Source organism: Crocodylus porosus, unplaced genomic scaffold, assembly GCF_001723895.1.
Source record: "Crocodylus porosus isolate Cpor-Errol unplaced genomic scaffold, CroPor_comp1, whole genome shotgun sequence".
Taxonomy (NCBI): domain Eukaryota; kingdom Metazoa; phylum Chordata; order Crocodylia; family Crocodylidae; genus Crocodylus; species Crocodylus porosus.
This window is the reverse complement of record NW_017728906.1, coordinates 136,529,261-136,549,211: the sequence shown is the minus strand read 5'-3', so window position 1 is coordinate 136,549,211 and position 19,951 is coordinate 136,529,261.

Sequence of the window (19,951 nt, the reverse complement as noted above, 5' to 3'; positions counted from 1 at the left end):
AGCAGGTCCAAGGAGGTGATCCTCCCCCTCTATCCGGCGCTGGTCAGGCCGCAGCTGGAGTACTGCGTCCAGTTCTGGGTGCCACACTTCAAGGGGGATGTGGACAGCATGGAGGGGGTCCAGAGGAGGGCCACTCACATGATCAGGGGACAGCAGGGCAGGCCCTATGAGGAGAGGCTGAGGGACATGAACCTGTTCAGTCTCCAAAAGAGAAGGCTGAGGGGGATCTAGTGGCCTGTTATAAATTAGTCAGGGGGGACCAGCAGGCATTGGGGGAGTCCCTGTTCCCCCAAGCACTGCCAGGAGTGACCAGGAATAACAGTCACAAGCTGGCAGAGGGTAGATTTAGGCTGGATATCAGGAGGCACTACTTCACAGTCAGGGTGGATAGGATCTGGAACCAACTTCCAAGAGAAGTGGTGCAGGATCCTACCCTGGTGGTTTTTAATAAGAGGCTAGATGAACACCTTGCTGGGGTCATTTGACCCCCAGTACTCTTTCCTGCCATGGCAGGGGGTTGGACTAGATGATCTACTTAGGTCCCTTCTGACCCTAGAAACTATGAAAATATGAAACTATGAAACTATCTGTCTAGGTCCCTTCCGACTCATTGATTCTATGATTCTATTATTCCTGCTTATGGCAGGGGGGAGGGGGAAGGTTGGACTCCATGATCTCACAGGGTCCCTTCCAGCCCCTAATGTCTATTAAATCTTTGAATCAACATGGTTGTGTCAAAGGGAAATAATGCCACACCAACCTACTAAAGTTCTTTGAGGATGTCAGTAAGCAAGTGGATCAGGGTAATCCAGTTGATACAGTATAGCTGGACTTCCAACAAGCCTTTGACAAGGTCTCCCATCAGATGTTCCTAAGGATATCAGGTAGTCATGGGATTACAGGTGAGGTCCACAAATGTTCAGTGGACCCCTTCAGTGACCTCTGCCCCACTTCCCTCATCCTCTCCTCTGCTTTTCCCAGGGCACCAGAGGAGGTTACATCACCTCTGATTTTCCCCCGCCATGCCATCCCCCCTTGCCCTTTTACTTAAGCAGTTACTCTTGCTGCTGCCTGCAGAATCTCTTGCTCGGTAGGCATATCTACACAAAATATTGACTGTGGAGTTGCCTAATTAGCTCCACAGTAAATATCTTGGCATCTATATGTGCGGCCCTATTAGGCTGAAGGAAATCCCAGGATGTCATTCTCCTGTTGTACTTGGCCTTGGAGAGGCTGCAGCTGGAGTACTGTGTCCAGTTTTGGGCTCCAGAATTCAAAAAGGATGTGGAGAAGTTTGAGAGAGTGCAGATGAGAGCCATGAGCATGATCAGAGGTCAGGAAAATGGATGTTATGAAGAGAGACTGAGAGTCATGGGACTCTTCAGCCTGGAAAAGCACAGGCTCGGGGTGATCTGATGGCCACCTATAAGTTTATCAGGGGTGCTAATTGGGATCTGGGGCAATGTCTGTTCACCAGAGCATCCCAAGGGTCACAAACTCCTCCATGACCATTTCAGGCTGGACATAAGGATGAACTTCTTTACTTTCCAACCCCCCAAGGTTTGACCACTGCCAAAGGTGGTTCAAGCACCTCCTCTGAATGCCTTCAAGAGAAATTTGGATGTTTATCTTGCTGGGATCCTATGATCCCTGCTGACTTCCTGGCCCTGTGGCAGAGGGCCATGATGATCTTCTAAGGTCCCTTCCAGCCCTAATGTCTATGAATCTATTAAATTAATAGATTTAATTTATCAGAGTTTTAACGGTGCATGGAGTTTTAACCGTGCAGTACTACAGATGTAGACACTGATGCAGCTGGCTGAGGCGTGAGCGTGCTTCAGTGTAAGGGTCTCCCTTCTGGCTAGCCCTACACTGAAGCACTCTTGTGCCCCATCCAGTTCCTCTGAAGCACACTAAGCCAGGTAGGAGCAGCCCTGGGCTGGCAGGCTGACCACCAGGTCCCTTGCCAGCCGGGGCTGCTCCAACCCAGCTCAATGTGCTGCAGTCTCAGGTGCATGTTCAAATGATATGTGCCCAAGTGTATTGCTCCACATTAATTGCACATGTACATGTTCCCACTGAGCATCAGTGGCTAGGGGGGTGTTGGAAGAGTGATGAGGTCCCCCATTCTCTTGGAGCAGCTGGTGTTTCACTCCTGGCTACATGCCACAGTATTGCAATAAGGGATGTGAGGTAATGAAAAGCCCACATGTGAAATTTTGTATTTTATAGCTGGTTCTTTGTAAGGTTTTATGCATTTTCATAGTTATATTGAATATCTTACTGGTATTTCCATGGAAAAACTCCTTTTTTTTCCTTAATTCTGCTCTTCCAAAACAAGATGTGTGTTATATTTGGTGTTGTTATGTATCAATATGTTATTTGATAGAAAATATGGTTTTTACTATATTTCAATGCCTTCAAAAGATTGATTGTGTGCCTCGCTGTTTATTATCTATTGCATCCTTAAAGTTGGTAGTTGAGCCTTTAAAGGATATATATTATAATAATAAACCTGAAATCTAGCTAATTAGCCATAGGTCATAAATCATAGGTTATTAAATTTGCCCATCACTTTGGGGTGTGCTTATTTATTAGGGATACATTTTTAGGGTCTTTGTAATTCTATCAATGTGCTGCTTGTGTTACTATATGGAGCTGTATCTATCTCTTCTGCAAGTCCTCACCCCTAATGGAGCTATCTTTCAGGACTCAGTTTCAGTGGGGCTGGGTTCCTTTATCCACCAAATCAGTCTAATACACACACAGATTAATGTGACATGCCTGACCCGGCTGGGTTGATCAGCATGTACAGGCTGACACCCTCATATGCCAGGAATCAGTTGATTAAGGTAACAATAAAATGCAGACACAAGTACACAGGTGAACAGAATACCTCTGAATCTGGCTGGGTGTCCAGATGACACCCTCATGGGCCAGCATTCAGTTCATTAGGGCACATCTGAGCCAAACCGGGGTAATCAGTCTATAAAAGCTGATCCCCTTGTGTCTCAAACTCAGCACATCCCAATCTTTTGCCCTAACTGTCCTAGTAGGGGTAGCCTCTTGATGAGCAGACCCCACAGTATTTCTGGGCTTCACAGGGATCTTTGGCTTAGGTAAAAGAAGCATTACTGCAGAGCAAATGGGGAAGGAGAAGCAGAGAAGGGAAAAATACACCTGGTTACCACCAGTTTGACTATAAAAGTTATTTATTGCTAAGTATATGAAATGTAGAATGGTATTAGTAATAATAGACATACAAGGAAAAACAAACAATTACAATATTACCTTGATTTAATTGAGTATTTGGGGAAACCTAGCTCAAGCTTAACTAATACAATTTAGATTCAGAAAGCTATGCCTAGAGAGAAAAAGAAAAAAACAGAGAGAAAGAGAGAGAACGAGAGCTGGGATGTCACCATTCCAAGGCACTTGGGTGATCTGTTGACAAGCAGAGTTCCCAGCATGATCCTTGAAGAGACACGATCTGTTTATTCCAGCTTCTTGAGAACAACAGTGGATGGTGTCAGAAAGATGTCTCTCTCTTGAAGCACACTGTTTGCTGCTTTACAGCTTTCTTATACCCTTAGTCTATCCTCTTCAAAGAATTCTTTTAATTGTGTAAATCAAGAGGGTCCCAAGCCATAACTGACAGGGAAAATCTTGTTACATAAACAGTTTAAATTTAAATGAATTACCTTTTTCAGTGACAAGGGGTTATCTGGTTTGGAACATCTCAAGAAACTTATTAACAACCAGGAAAAACATCAAGTTTTAAGGAGTAACAAGATACCTATGAGCCAGATTGAAATTATTATGAATATAGAAGATATATTGGAAAGGATACCACATTGTTTCTTCTCAAATGGCCTAGCTATGCTTGCTCTGTTCGGTCAGCATCAGCGTTTTGCATTTTACCTGTTGTGAATAAGCCTCAGTTTAGCATGACTTTCAGATTTTACTGTAATCTTTTAACAGAGTCAAAGGGATTACTTGGAGTGTTCATAAACTTTGTAGGGAGTAATTCCACCAGTCATCCCAGGAAAAGTATGACAGCTTTTGTGGTCAGGGCTCCAACGGGCTGGACACTGTGATGAACCCTTAACCTTGTTCAAATGTCGCCCATACCACCTCTGACAGTCTCGTGACTCAGCATTCCCTAACCCAGCAACCGAGCTTTAGTCAATTAAGTTTAAATAGGCCTCCCATACTCGGACAGGGAATGTACAGCCCGAGATGCCTATTAAACTTTTCTTCTGCTTAGTTCTAGATAGATGAGTTGTGTGTGGCGGTGGGGGGGGGGGAGGGGAGGGGAATAGAAAAAGTCCTTTATAAGTCCAGCAAGCTGGGTGCCAGAGCTCCCTCAGGAACACAGAGCTGACAGTAACACTGGTTCTGTTTCCTTTGTAATCAGATATTTACATCAGTGTGCTCAGTATCAATTCCTCATATGTGTACATAATTGTGTGTATACACACATGTATATACACATACAAACATACATACATGTATGTATGTATCTATGTAATTTTTGTGTGATATTTTTAATGGAAATCATATAGTACTGATTTGAAAAGGCTAAAAATATGCACTCTTCTGCTGAAAGCTACATTACAAGTTCTCAGTTTTTAAAAAAAAAACATTTTTGTCCCATAGACCATTAAAATTCTGATGGCAGTTATCCTGCAGCTTGACACTTCATGGGCTATGAAAATTATTATTTAAATCAATAGTGCATTGTCAGAATCACCTGAATAGGGACATACATTTTGAAGCATGCATGTGGAAAATAGTGAAATATGGATATAAACTAGATTTGTATGGGGCATTTTTTTATAATTTCATTTGATGAAACATACATGATTTTGAAGGAGTGCTTTGTAACAATAAAATAACATAGGAGAACTTTGTGATGGTAACAAAAGAGGTTTTAAAATTTATAGAGCAGGCACTTTTCATATTACATTTGGCATGGATGCAAAAATTAGACAGTATTTAATGCCCAAAAAACCTGACGTGTAACTGCACTTAAAGCAATAAGTCATTATGTTCCATTTTCTAGATGCATCAAAGTTACAATGTAAATTAAGGAGATTTTTCACATGCATTTTGAGTGTTTTTTCTCCCTTAATACAACTGTGTTATGCCATGTAAATGTTTACACAGTATTTGTACCTACATATATCCTTGATTATTCGTGTAGACCAGTAATATTTGGTCTCAGTTGCTAGGCGGAGTACTTGGAAGAATGCTATTGAGGTATTTTACATCATGTTAAGGTATCTTCTCATAATATGTAGGAAATCTAAATGTTTTTTAAAGTGAAATTTATAAGTATGATAAGTGGGACATGTATTATTGTCCATCAGTTCCCTTTATAACAGGCGGGTTTCAGATACTCTGCCTTTTCTCATCCCCACAAAACTCTGCCCAAATCTAGCCAAGTTATGAGCCTCTGAAAATTCTTGCTTTGCACATGATCAGTACATATCCAGTTCAAAGGCTAGTAGTACTGAGTCAGCATTGAAGATGACTGAGGGATGGAGTGACCTGACTGGGGGGTCTAGGGTGGCTTGGGCACTAAGGTATAGGGTCAACAACCTAGAGGTCAAAAATTCAAGGCCATAGCAGAAGTGCTCATGGCACAGCCCCATGAGATTCTGACTACAGGCTGTCTTCGACTTAAGATTTTTCAAGTTGTGACAAATGTCACTCACATCATTTATAAATTGACATCCCATTTTGATGTTCTGATGTGGGTTTCATCTTTAGTATGGTCAATACTGTGTGCAGCTGGTAAGTAGTGGAAGGGGGAAGGGGAAAGGAAGAACATAGGAGTGAAAATCAGTGCTCCCTGCAGTGGGGGAGGGGCTGGGGCTGGGGCTGGGGCTGGGGCTGGGGCTGGGGCTGGGGCTGGGACCGGGGCTGGGCAGGTGTGTATGTGCGGAGGGGGCGGGCAGCAGCTTCCACCACTGTGTGCTGCTTGTCTGGCAGCTTGACCATCAGTTCCTGCCGCTGCTTCTGCCACTGGTCCAGGAGAGTATGGGGGTGTGTATCCCAGGATCTAGACATGATGGAGTAGGCAGAGCCGGGGCTACAGAAGGTGCTGGGAGGGTGGCAGAAGGTGCTGGGAGCAGGGGCCATGCCCTCCTGCTGCTCACCCAGCCAGGGAGGGGCAGAGCTGCTGTGCTGCCTCTGGACAAGTGGTATGTAGCAGCAGGAGCTGCCCCAGCATCCCTGCACCTCCCAGATGAGCAGCAGCTTCATACCACACCCTCCACCCCACCCCAGCTGGGTAAGCAGTGGCAGGGCTTTGTGGGGGGTGCCTCCAGATTGGGGTGGGGTGGATGGGGTTGGGGCTGCACCACGCTGCACTCTTGGTAGGTGGTGGGGGCTTTGGGAAGGCTGCAGGTGCCCCATAGTCCCTGCTTAGCCACCTGCTCCACCCTGATCTGAGGGCACATGCCCTCCACCCTGATCTGAAGGCACATGCCCTCAAAGCTGCAGTTTATCTGGGTGGTGTAGTGGGAGAGAGGCTCCTGCCACTATGTGCCACTTGTCTGGAACCTCTTTAGTGGCTCTGCCCCATGCCCGTCCCACCTCAGCTGGGTGAGCAGGAGGGCATACAGGGGGCATGTGCCTCTGGATTGGGGCAGGGCAGGCAGCAGAGCAAGGGCTATGGGGGGCCTGAAGCCACCTGAAAATTCGCCATAGTCCCTGCCACCCACCCAGAGTGCAGCCCGATTCAGTCCCAGCCCTACCCCACCACCCCATACAGATCTGAGGACACTTTTTTAAACCTGAAAATTGGAGATATTTTTTTTAATCAGAGAAAGCCAGGATCCCTGATCATAATGCTGGGGCATGCATATATTTGAAACAAACTGCAACCAGCAACAATAAAAAAAAAAGCAAAAAAAAAAGCAGATATGGGTGAAAAATTGAATTAATATTTATATATTAAATATAAGCATTTTAACCTGGAGTAAAGTAAAAAAGTGTTTTTGTATTTGTTTAAAATATAGCTAACTACTAATCTCAATAATCTCACTTTGCCAACATTAGTGATTGCAATTTCTTGCAGGCAACAAAATAAGAGTGGGTATTGCATGTGGTTCAAAGGATAAGAGGATACGGCTTCAATGTCTACTTACCTGCCTCAAGGTCTATTACATCCACAAGGAATATTACAGAAGAAATGACAAAACCGCTGGTTGGAATTTTGAACCAACTGGTAACAAAAAATAACACCCCTGGCAGAAGACATAAGGAGGGAAAATTTCATCAGATAGAATACTGAATAAGAAGGGAGAGAAAAAGAGAGAAAAAGGAGCTTTAAGAGAGAAGATATTTCATCTTGAGGATGAGCAAATGCAAGGAGTCAAAGAATTCAGGTGACTGGGTTAGAAAAATGGGCTGATAAGATAACTTTAGCCTCAGCATTTGAATGGATTTGAAGAATGTTAAAAAAAATACAAACAAGTAGAAGAAACTGTCATAGTCAAGGAGTAGAAGGGGTCTGGTAATGGGGTTTAGTCTGATGGAGAATGATTAAAGTTCATACCTTGGAAACTGATATAGAAAATATATTCTGATATATAATAATGATATAGAAAAGTGATGATGCTGAGAAACCCTAGAGATATGAATTCTCTGAAGCTGAAAACCTGTTTTTCTGGGACAGACAGGGAGCTGGTGGTGCTTTCAAAAGTGACTGAGAAACAGAGGACAAAGATTAAAAACTGCTAGTGGTGATTATCGGAAGCCAACTCCCAAAAGGCACCTTTGAAACAGCATCAATAACAATGGAACTCCAAAACTATCTTCAAAAGGGTTATTTAAAAGCTGTAAATGCCTGGCATTTGTACTGGTGTTAAGAAGAGGATGCAGTGTTAATTGGGCAATAATGTTTAAGTTATGAGCAGGGACCCCTGTTTTCTTTTTTTAAAATATCCCCAGTTTTTGGGTATAAAAAAGTAACCCAAAATCCACATTTTGGCATTTCATTTTAATTACAGAAGAAATGTGGATTTTGGGTTACTTTTTTATAATCTGAAAATTGGGGATTTTGTTGTTCTTTTTTTTAATCTGAGAAAACCAGGATTCCTGGTTATGAGGATTAAATTGTTGTGGGAAGAATGGAACAAAGCGTTCAGTTCCATTGTGAGTATAACTCCCATGAACCATGGAGTACAGTATGTTTCCTGTAGAATAATATTAAAAATCCTATCAAGCTGGACTTCAATAATACACAAAGAAGATATTTGTAGGACAAGTGTAGGAACCATCAGAAAAGAAGAGAATGCACATGAGAAATAATGGAGAGTTTATTGACATGTTCACCAAAAAGATGAGTGTAGGAGCATTTTATGAGGATGCATAATATATTGATGAAACTCACTACAGTTATTCAGTCAATAATTCAGATTATTAATATAATAATTTGTGACAAGGGGCCAACCCAGGGCCGAGATATCATATTGGTCTGCCCACCTGTTTATATGGGCCAGTCTACCCAGTCCCACCTGCCACGACTTGCTGGAATAATAAACTGGTGCTAAATGCAAGAGGCTGCCCATTTTATACCCCGATGCCAGGGGATGCTATCCATGGCTCCATACCTTTCTTACGCTGTGGCCCATACCTAGCAGATGGCATCATAAGTTCTTAACAGTTCTGGCTCCACACTGGGCCCCATAACATTCTAGTCTGGACCCCAACTAGATCCCTTCTAATCATGTGACCTACTCTGCCCTCATTCTGGGCTGCCAAACTCCTTGCACTCTTCTCCTGCTCAGGAGTGGCCCCCTCTCTGGGACCTTTGGCCACACAGGCCCAGGCCTTGCCTCTAGGCCACTCAGAACCCCAGGTCCTCTGACTCTGGGCATCCCTTGCAGTGGGCACTCTTGCCCTCTTGACCATTCTGATCCTGGTCCCAGTATTGTCCAGTCAAGAGTGCCTCAAGCACCTAGGCTTCTGATCACCTAGCCCATTCTCTGCTTGCATAATAAGAAATAATAAAATGATGGACATTTTAAAAGGTTGTCCTATAAAAATTGCAAATTTTAGAGGCATCTCTTATATAGGCATCTCTCAGGCCCTACTATGGGGTTACCTACCCAGTTGTGGGGGCTGAGGTTTTAAGGCACCCCTCCTCAGTTTTCAGCAGGGTGGTAACTGGCCTGGCATTTCTTGGGGGCTGTCTTGACATGAACAGCTCCACCAGGCCACCCATCCCCAGCAGGGTGTAGTTTCAGGTCATGCCCAAGACCAGAAGCCTCCAGCCATCCCCATAGCTCCTGACCTTGCCTCCAAGATGTTGTGAGCAGCAGCTCAGCTGGGTGATGCTGCTCCCTTGGCTTCAAGCAGCAGCAAACTGCTGCCTCTGCTTGGCTTGCCTATGTTTGAAAATGGCCACCTTAATCTTGCACCTGCTGGCTGCCTGCTCCAGCCCTTAAAGTGGCGGGCACCAAAGGTGCACTGCCACCTAATTATTCAGATCATTCAGATTAATGTTCCATATTTGTAGTGAGAGTGTAAAAGAGTGGTTACAATAGCCAATGTATCAGCTGAGTAAAAGTGTCATTTTAACCTTAGAATTGGCAATCTGAATGCTGAAGAATTACTTTAAAAATAATAGGGGCCTTCACATATGGAAATGAAAGAGGGGAACACAACTGACAAATATGTATCCTTAACTGCAACAACAGAGATGAGTAACTAAGTAAAAAAAGAGTGACTGATGGTAGGAAACTAAGATTGTAATTTGATAGGTAAATTACATAGCATGACAGAGAAAGAAAAGGAAAGAGAGAAGGTTGCTGAGATGAACATAGTTTTATTATGCACTGGAATCATAGATTACTAAGTGGAAAGTGAAGGAAAAAACTGAACAGGAGAGAAGTATGGAACAATTTCAAAAGTCTCAAAAATAGTGCTGGAGAGTTTCAAATTGTATAAGAATTATTGTAATAGATTAAATGAATGAGGACATTCAGTATGAGGATAATAAAATGATGGAAACTTTAAAAGGTTGTCCTATAAAAATTGCAAATTTTAGAGACATCTAAAATGTAAAAGTTGAGAGATGAGATTCTTTAAATGCACAGAAAAATATCCAAAGTCTATAAAATAGGCTGGAAGCGCTCAAGGACAAGACAGATGCTCATGATTATACAAAAGTAAGAACAGCAGCTCTATATTACATTTAAAACTAAAATGAAGTACCAATAAATAGAAATGCTGAAAACATTAACTCTTTTGGTACTACTCTGCAGACCATGAATGGTCAAAGAAAATCTCTAGGATCAAATAAAAATCCCTAATCTTGCAAACTGATAGCAGTGAGCAGACTATTATGTACATTAAACCAGACTGAGTTAATTCATTTTAATAACTGCATTTTTACTGAAAAATTGACATAATTATTAGTGATTGTTTTTCCTAAAAGGTGGTTGTTCTAATGATATTCACAAAAGACACTTTCTACAGAATGTTTGCAGTATTTTGAAAACGGATGTGTAGAGAATATTCTTGAGTCTCAGCTCCAGACCTTCTTGCAAATATTTAGATGGTATAGCCAAGGTTACACCAATAGTTGAAAAATATTCCTTTGTTGGTATTATATGCTTCATCTTTAATTATATTAACAACACTTATTCTTATTCAGCATCAGGGCATTATTCTTTAATTTTTCTGAAGATTTCACCACTAGCTACAAATCGCATGATACTACATATGGGCATTGTGTTCTGAAAAAAAAATACACCTATATTTAAGGTTATATACATCTATTATCCCAAATGATTTAGCTGTCAGTGGCATGTAGTATACCTTGTCTCTATTTCTTTGCTCTTCTTGATAGTCTTGTCTATCTAGACCAAGTTATATGTTGTTACTGTTATGCATTGTGATCTACTAATTTTATTAAAGAGTGAGAAGCAATGGTTAGGTCTGCATATACTTTATCATTGGTAGTTATCTCTACATTTTAGCATTCAAGCTCCAGGGCTGGTGACTCCAAAAACAAGACACTTCCCAACCTGCTGGTGCCACTATATTAGCCTTCTAATTAAGAACACTACATCAAACACTGCCAGACATCTGTGCCCAAACATTTACACATATATTCAGGATTGTTGGGCCCAGTGTCAGAATGAAAACTGATTGAATTTTCTAAGGCAATCCTATGGCTTCTAAATCACATAGGTTCTCTTAAAGAATGAAGCATATCAAGCACCCAATACAAGTAAAACATCTTCCAAGACAGCTACATCAGCCACTATGAACCCTCAGTTGGCAAAATGGTAGGAATTCTGCTTTTAAAAAAGCTAATATTTTCTGTAGTTTCTGTTGAAAAGGGTACAAAGAAGTAAGGGGGAAAGAGAGGGAAAGTTGTGACCTTCTACTACATGTCAAAAAATAAAAGAAAAATCAGAGAGAGAGAGAAAGAGAGAAAATCACAGTATTTTCCCAAAATACACTCTCAGTTTACTAAAAACAGGAGTCAAATCTTGATATTCAGAGAAGGAGATAACATGCAACAAAGATTGAAATGTTTAAACTGTTATAAAATTAGAATTCAAAACATGATGTTTACTTATTTTTATGCAGATGCTCAAACAGATTTCTTTTTTCAAAAAAAGTAGTGTGAAATAATTATGCCCCTTGTGAAGGAAAGAAAAGGACCAATTAGTGATTTGTCACATGTCTACGTTATTCATCTATGCTGTCCACAGCAGAAGATCACTTATTTTAGGTTTCAATAAAACAGTAAGGGTGAGTCCCTATGTGCAGGTGTGTGTGGTTTGTGGTGCATTGGTAGCATGCACAGGAATGATTGGAGGGCTGGCCATCCAGAGTAATGCTCTGGTTGCTGGCCATGCTCTGTGTTGCCGGATCTGTATCCCTGCTGCACTAGGACACCAGATAATACTGCTGGAGCCAGTACCTGTGCTGTCTCCCCTACCCCTACCTGAGTCTCCCTTGCCCCTACCCGAGACTATTTCCTGCATGCAAAGCACAGGTGCAGGGACATGTGATGGGGCACAAAGGAGCAGCACCGATGTGCCTCTGCAAGTACATGCCCCTGCATATGGGGACCCACCCTAAAGTGTTATAAATAGCCTCCATGTAGTTGTCCAAGTATGTCATTAAATAAATAACAAACATAGAACTAATAACAATATCTGTTGGTTATGAAATACCTGTCAGAACATGGATTTTATCAAGAAGAACTTAGAGCCAAATCCTGTTTCAGTGCTAAAATCTAGGTTGGACTTAAATGGTTGGACTTGTGCGTGGTCATCTATGTCACCTGCTGATCAGCACAGCCTCTGGATGCTGCCTTTGCTTTCATGCAGCTCTGGAGTCCAAGAGGTGAGTACCAATGCTGCTGCTTTTCCACCTGATGCTGAATTCAGTTGAGGGCAGAGTGGGTGAAAAAATGGGAGAGGGAACAGTAGCGATGCTAAGTCTCCAGAGGTGCATGAAAGCAAGGATTCCAGCTAGATCTTGTGTTTGTATATTTTAACTAATGACTATTTCATTCAAATGTGTACATATCATTAGAAGTAAGGTCTCTCTCCTAATCCATTGCCTACCTCACTGAGCTTAGGATCACACACTCTTTTGCTTTCTCTCCTTCTATCCACTTTAAATCTTTCCCTCTTGCTTGCCCTAGTATCTAGATACTTCTTGTCCCAGTATCCAGTTTCAACAGCCTAAAATTTGGTCTTAACCTAGCTCATAGGCTGATGATTAGGGGACACAGCAGCTCAGGCTGAATTAAATGCCCAGGTGTCCAAACCTACCAGAGGCTGTAACCAGCAGCCCTACCTTGGTTGATGAATTGGCTGGCCAGCTGGTTAGGATCTGACTGGTTGCTGGGGAGAGAAGCCTCTCCAGTAAAATCCACCTGTGGCAGCAGACCAGCTAATAGTTCTTCTAAAGGTCTGCTCTGGTAAGTCTCTCTGGATCACATTGTGGCCTCTTGTCTAAGATCAGGTGAAGGCTAGATCTTGGTCGAAGGGGTTGAGAGGGAATCCCTGGAGCAGTGCCTGCAGAGCAAGAGAAGGAATCTGCAGCTTCATTTTGATTTAACTGATGGGAACTTACCTCGGCAGCAGAGTAAGCCTACGGAGGGAGGCAATAGAATGGGCTGAGATGATAAATGGGAGCTGACAAGTTGGCAGTGATGGAAGATGGAAACCTGAGGTGGGAGTGTGGATGGGATTTGACTAGTGGTATATGGACAATGATGATTGGCAAACAGAAACTGGTGGTAGAGAAGTGAATCTTGATGACTGGCAGGCAGAATTTCGTATCCAGGTTTTGAATGGTAGCTACAGTGCAAAAGGTGACAGAGAGAAGATGACTACTGGTAAAGACCACTTTGTTAATGAAGAGAATGATGGCAACAAAAACAATGTGAGCAGGCATGGTTTTATAGATGTTTTATTTGAGGTTCCAAAAGTGCATCTGAAATATTTAAATAGCCTGATTGCTTTTATGAATTAAGTAAATGTGGGAGTTAATGTTCTATACCTCTGAAGGGTATGGCCAGTTTGGAAAACCTATTCTTTGATGAGCAATAGCTCAGAGCTCAAATGTTTCAGGTTCTTATCGGATGAAGCAGTCTGAGAATGTCCTCAGGTTTAAGAGTGGCAGAAGATATTAAGTTCTTATAGTTAGAAGGTCACACAAAATACGGGTGGATAAAATTAGGGATAAGTATGGGATGTGGACTGAGTCATGAAAGGCTAAAGTGTTTTTAAATGAACCTGGGAAGTCCAGGTGGGATGGAGCACTTCCCCCCAGTGATTACATTAGGGCCACACCAAAGGTTTGTTATCTATTTTGGACAACCCATGAGGTGTAGCAAGTGCTGGCTGAAGGTATACCGGGTGGCATAGTGATAGTCTGTTTTAACAATGGGGAGAGAGGGCACACTGTCTTGACTGCAAAGTGGACTACAGTTGTAACTTATATGAGGAGGAAGAGCATGTCTTTAGGACATGCCTCAAGTCCTTTGCAAATAAAGTCAAAACCCTGGAGGGTAGTGCAAAGAAACACTGGAGGATATTGTGCATGAAGAGGCGAGAGAAAAAGGCAACGAAAAAAATGTTGTGCAGGAGATTCAGCAAGAAAGCGATGTGGAAGAGGAAGCACAGATGACAGGTACATCAGTAGCTGAGGTGGCACAAGAGAGAGTGGCAATGGGTGAGGATGAGGAGAAGGAGAGGAAGATGGGAGCAGAAAGGGGAGGTAAAAGAGAGGCAAGAAGCCGTCAGTGAAGAGGAGGAGGAAGAGGTGGGAGAGATACAGATGCCTTTTGGAAAAAAAGAAGTAATCCAAAAAAAAATAAAGAAGAGAGAGAGAGGAAGATAAAACTTCTGAGGAAGAGTTGGAAAAGAAGTGCAGATTTTTTCCCCTTGTCCTCCAGGCCACTTTCCTTGATGTTGAGCCCCAAGTGGGCTGTAGAGGGGCTAGAGTACTAAGGGAGTAGGTTTTCTTAACACCTGGGAGGTTTGGAATCTGGTTGAGGTGACAGGACTGGCACTAGGGGATGAAATGGATTTCCCAAACATTAGTAGTGAGAATAATGCACAAGCAGAGACATATTTTTCTTATAGAAGTTTTAATAGTGTTGAGGGTGGCATCCTTAAATATGCAGAATGTTTTAGCACAGTGATGAATGACTAGGGTGGAGCCTTTTCTAGGGGAGGTGCAAGTTGACAGTGTGCTTGCAGGAGTGTGGTATTCTGGAGAAGGAGGTATATGGGAGATTCAAAAGGAGGTGAAAGGTGTGAGCTGTCATTTTGTTCTCTAATGTGAACAGGTCTGCAGGGGTGGCAATACTATCAAGAACCCAGCAATTAAGGTGCTAAAAATTGAATAAATTGTATGCAGGTAATTGCAACACATGATGGAGTAGTGAGGGACACAGAGCTTGAAGTTTAGTAAGTATGCATGCCTCTATGGAAAGAGAGACAAGAGGTGACATGTGACCTTTTAAAGAAGCTGGCAATGCCTGTAGTGGGGTAATGGCCCTGGATAGTCACAGGGGATTATAATTTTATTTTCAGGGAGGAAGTTGGACATCACATCCAGACTCCTGAAGATGATTTTCAAGGATGAACTTTTAACTGATGTATGGAATTGGGAGGCAATGTTTATGAAAGTGAACTCTGTAGCAAAGCATCAATCAAGGATCACTTGTGTTTATTTTTGAGGAACTGGGTAGGATTAAGAAAGAGATTTTACTAACATTTTTACTAACTATTTTTTGATGAAAGCAGTTTTACAAATAGGCTTCTTTCAAGAAGGCAAAAGGTATGGAAGCTGAATGTATGAGCTTTAGAGTATGTGGAGAGCTGCCAGAGATCTATTAGTTTGTACAAGAGCTGGAGAACTCTAAGTTGTCTCAAAATGAAGTAGAAGTGGTAGTTCATAGTAAAGAGGATAGTATTTTAGCCAGGAAGGGTGGAGGCAAGAAGACGGAGGATGGAGAGTTTTAAGAAACTACCACTGGAGAATACAACGCAGAGAATGCAGTGGATTTAAAGAAAGTGGAGCGGGGCCATTCTTAAAGGATGAGATGGAAGAGGTGAAGAGGGTCATGGGGGCATAGTTTTTAAATAAAGCACAAGAGAAGATGGTTTTAGTGCACACTCCAGGGATGGAGAGACATGAGGGCTGGTCTCCATACTTCTCCACCTGGGTAAAGCCAGCATAAGGGTAGATTTAAGGTAGTCCAATAGGAGGGAGAAGTCTGAATAGAAAGGCAAAAATACATACTAGGGGCAACAAGAATTTTACCCAGAGTTTTCTCATCAGCTTTGCACTGTGTGCTCCATTCTACCTGGTGATACTTTATCCTTTCCTAACTGCAATAAGTAGCTATAAGTTTCAAGCATGTTAATATTAGTTAGTCAAAACAAATTATTAGTTTGGAATGATACCATGGAGAGGTAAGGCAGGGTGGATATGCACTTTATAGACTAACTAAAGGTATGTAGGCTGCATAACATTTCATGAACTGCAGCTCATACTAATGGAAGAAGTGCAATATTTCATGTCCCTGGACATGCTATCACTGAACAAAGGATTGCTGTTTTCAGGCGGCAACGTTTTAAAATCGTTTGAATGGGAAGTTACAGAACAAGAAAACATCCGCATAATAGATAGGGTTCAGTATGGTTTAAATGGGGACTACAGCTTCTTATCCCATTGTCTGGATTAGCTTTTGTGACCCCTTTGTTCCTATGGGTCTCTTGCTTATTTTCTTCTCCCAATACCACTTTTCCCCAAGCCCCACCCCAGCCCTTCACTTTCATATCTTTTGTACCCAGATCACTCACTCCACTTCATACACTGTTTTATGCTTGTTCTTTCACAGCATCAGATGAAGTGAGCTCCAGTTCACAAAACTTATGCTCTCTGTATATCATATTTAGTTAGCCTATAAGGTGCATATTTACCCTGCCTTCTGCCTAATTTGAGATTAACCTAGCTAATTACCATGGAGAGAAGCCATCAAACCACCATTCTTCTTTCGTAGCCCCTCTAATTCATATTTCCCAGTTGTTAAATAGTACCCATGTGCCCTGCAAATAAGGTTTTTTCCCTTCCAGTGTCAGTATTTTTTAGCTTTTTTCATCTTTTCTACCAGACAAAAAAGAGAAGATGATCTTCCACAATTCAGCAATGTTACAAACGTGATTAATCCTTCATAATATTCCAGTCAGTAATGCAAGTAATACCACATGATGAAATTGTTAAGGAAGTATCAAAGTGTGTCCACCAATTAGATATTTCTTAGAAATAATCATCAAGTATGTGCACAATCCCAGCAATTAGACTTAATCTTTTGAACAAGATTTCTAAAATATTTATTTAACACAAGTTGACATGTTATTAAAATGAAAAGACAACCTACTATGAAAAGATACATTCATATTTTTACTTATTTAACTTGTTTATGTAGTAATTCCAATGATTTTAGATTTCTCTGCCCCCACCCCTACACACACTTAAATGAAGTCTAATTCTATCTTCTGTTACCATCAGCATATGATACTGAGCTCAATATAGGAGTTATAAGATGAAAGTTGTATATCTTGTGCTGTTTTGGAGATAAGACTAGATGATGATAAAGGTTCCTTCTAGCCTTCAAATCAATGTAATTAAGCCAAACATCTTTTGCAAGCCATAGAAATGTTATTTAATGCAGACTCAGGATTTGACCTGTAAAACTATTACTTTAATTTAGAAAGCAAAAGCATTTAGTTGAATACATTGTACATCTTACTAACTTTTTCACATTACTACAATAATATTTATGTTAAACTTCTATGGAAATAAAAGCATCAGCTTTTTTTTCCTTGTAAAAATGCGCTATCACCTTAAAATGATTTCTTCTGGAATCTGTAAAAAGCAGCACTCTGACTCTCTCACTCTCTCTCTCTCTCTCTCTTTTTCCCCCACCTCCACCCTGCTTAAGGACAGAGAAAGACCTCACTGAAGCAAGATAATTTGGTCAAATTTATTATAAATTTGAGAAATTATTTTAAGTTTCTTCTGAAAGTCAGCCTCTGATAATTTCTCAGTACAATGTTGATCCTTTACAACAAGTTAGTATTTCTTCTTTTAGAATTGTAATTGAAGTATACAAAAGCATAGGAAGTCAGAACTATTGAGCTTCAGTCCTGACTTTTATGTTACCTTTGTAAAATAATTTAAAGGAATTTTCTAAAGATGTGTACACATGTTAATTTAAATGCTTGACCCCCAAGTGAGTTAGACTTCAACAAATACACATTCAAATGCTTGAATCTCAATATATTTAAATTTGAACCTAGTCTGATATTATGGTGATTTTCCATTGCATTGGCCATTTATTTTATATGTTGTAGCCCTGTTTGTATACAGAGCCTGTATATGTTGTAGCCCTGTTTGTATACAGAGCATTTCAGCCATGGAAATGTGAGTCCAGTGGTTGAAATGTAACATGTGCATGTATGTTAATTTGAATGATTAGAGTTGGACCCAGAAATCCACTTTCAGACAATTAAAAATGTGGCCAGATTATTCCTGCCCCCTCCCACCATCACCTAGGATATTTAATTGATATTAATAGGAACTAATTAGCATTTTCTGTACATGTAACATTAAAAATAATTGTCCTTTTCAGTCTGCTTTTCTTTCATATTAAGTCTAAAGCTAGTCAAGCACATTGAAGGCACCATGTGTTACTCCATTCACATGCTTTACTTGCTCCAAACTATGAAGAGTAACAACATGTTAAGAGCATTATAGGCATTGTTGTAGCAGCTTCTTTTGGTCAACACTAAGAATAGCACTGTTGGGTTCTCACAGAGAAACATTTGACTTCTGATACAAGAAGTTTCATAGTTAAGGATTGAAGAAAACAAAAGAAGTAGTTCCTAGAACCACATAAGACCAATAGTAATTAGTGTTGTATTTGGAGATAAATGTTTTAATATGCTACTAATTATAATGGCATTCCATAAAAGCTTAGTGTAACAATGAATGTTTCTATCCTTAGCTATGTCGGCTTAATCTATCACACCCTATGTAAGGCATCTCTTAGCTGCAGCATGTGCACAGATATAGCTGGCTTGGTTTCTATTTCATAATTCAGTGTGGGACAGATATGCCTAATTATTCCCTTCCCTACCTAAGCTGTGGGCCTTCATGTTGTGCTGATTGAATAATAATTTAGTTGTTTATGAATTTCCTCTAACCTATTCTCTCCTCCATCTTTTTCTACGTAGATACATTCCAAAGATCTTTGTAATGGCAAGCAGACATCAATGTGTCAGGGGGAAGTATCTTTATTGAACAAAAATAGCATTTGATTAATGCTAAAGATCTGCAAATATTGCTAAAATCAACTAAGGTAATACTTGCAAGCATGCAACATTTGCCAAAAAATGTATTTGACAACTTATATATTCCATCTATACTCAAAACCAACATCAGCAGAGTACTTAAGCCTATCTTACCAGTTAGTGTATTTATTCAAATCCAAGACAAGTCCTCCCCCTCCCTGCCATTCAGCATAGGAAAAAATGTTCCTTGTCTTGAATTTGAGTACAAGGCAGGTGTGGGGGCAGGTGACTGCTGTAGCTCTGACTCCAGCACTATGCCCATGCTCTGACCAGAGATAGAACCAAAAACCTTTGCCCTGCCTCCCCTTACACCAGGGTGGCTCCAGGGCCAGCTCCCTTCATTTCTGGAGCACAGAGCAAGAAAACTCAATCCCCTGCTCAGCCACTAAACAATGGCACATCTTTGGCCCCAGGATGCTGCTGTGTTGCTGGATAGGGGCCACACTTTCATGTGCTCCTAGCTTAAGGAAAGAATGGAACCAGAGCTGCCAATTTGACAGTAAGGGAGTGGGGAGGTAGGGGGCAACAGCTGTTGGGAGAAGGGAGCAGAGGCTACATTGGGAAAGTGGTAGGAGATACAAAGGCTCTAGGATGGAACAGAACCAGAGCTGTCCATTTGACAGTCAGGGAAGAGGGAGAAAAAGGGCAGCAGCTATTGGAAGCAGGGGGGCAGGTGGCTGAGGGTACAAAGAACAATGGAGTGGGGTGGTGGTCTGGCTTCAAGGGAAAGAAGTAGAGGGCAGAGGGCAAGGAGCCTTCTGTCCACTTCCACCTCTGCCCGCAGCTATAGTTTCATAGTTTCATAGTTTCTAGGATTGGAAGGGACCTGAGCAGATCATCTAGTCTGACCCCCTGCCATGGCAGGAAAGAATACTGGGGTCAAACGACCCCAGCAAGATGTTCACCTAACCTCCTCTTAAACACCCCCAGGGTGGGACGCAGCACCACTTCTCTTGGAAGTTGGTTCCAGACCCTAGCTGCCCTGACCGTGAAGTAGCGCCTCCTGATATCTAACCTAAACCTACCCTCTGCCA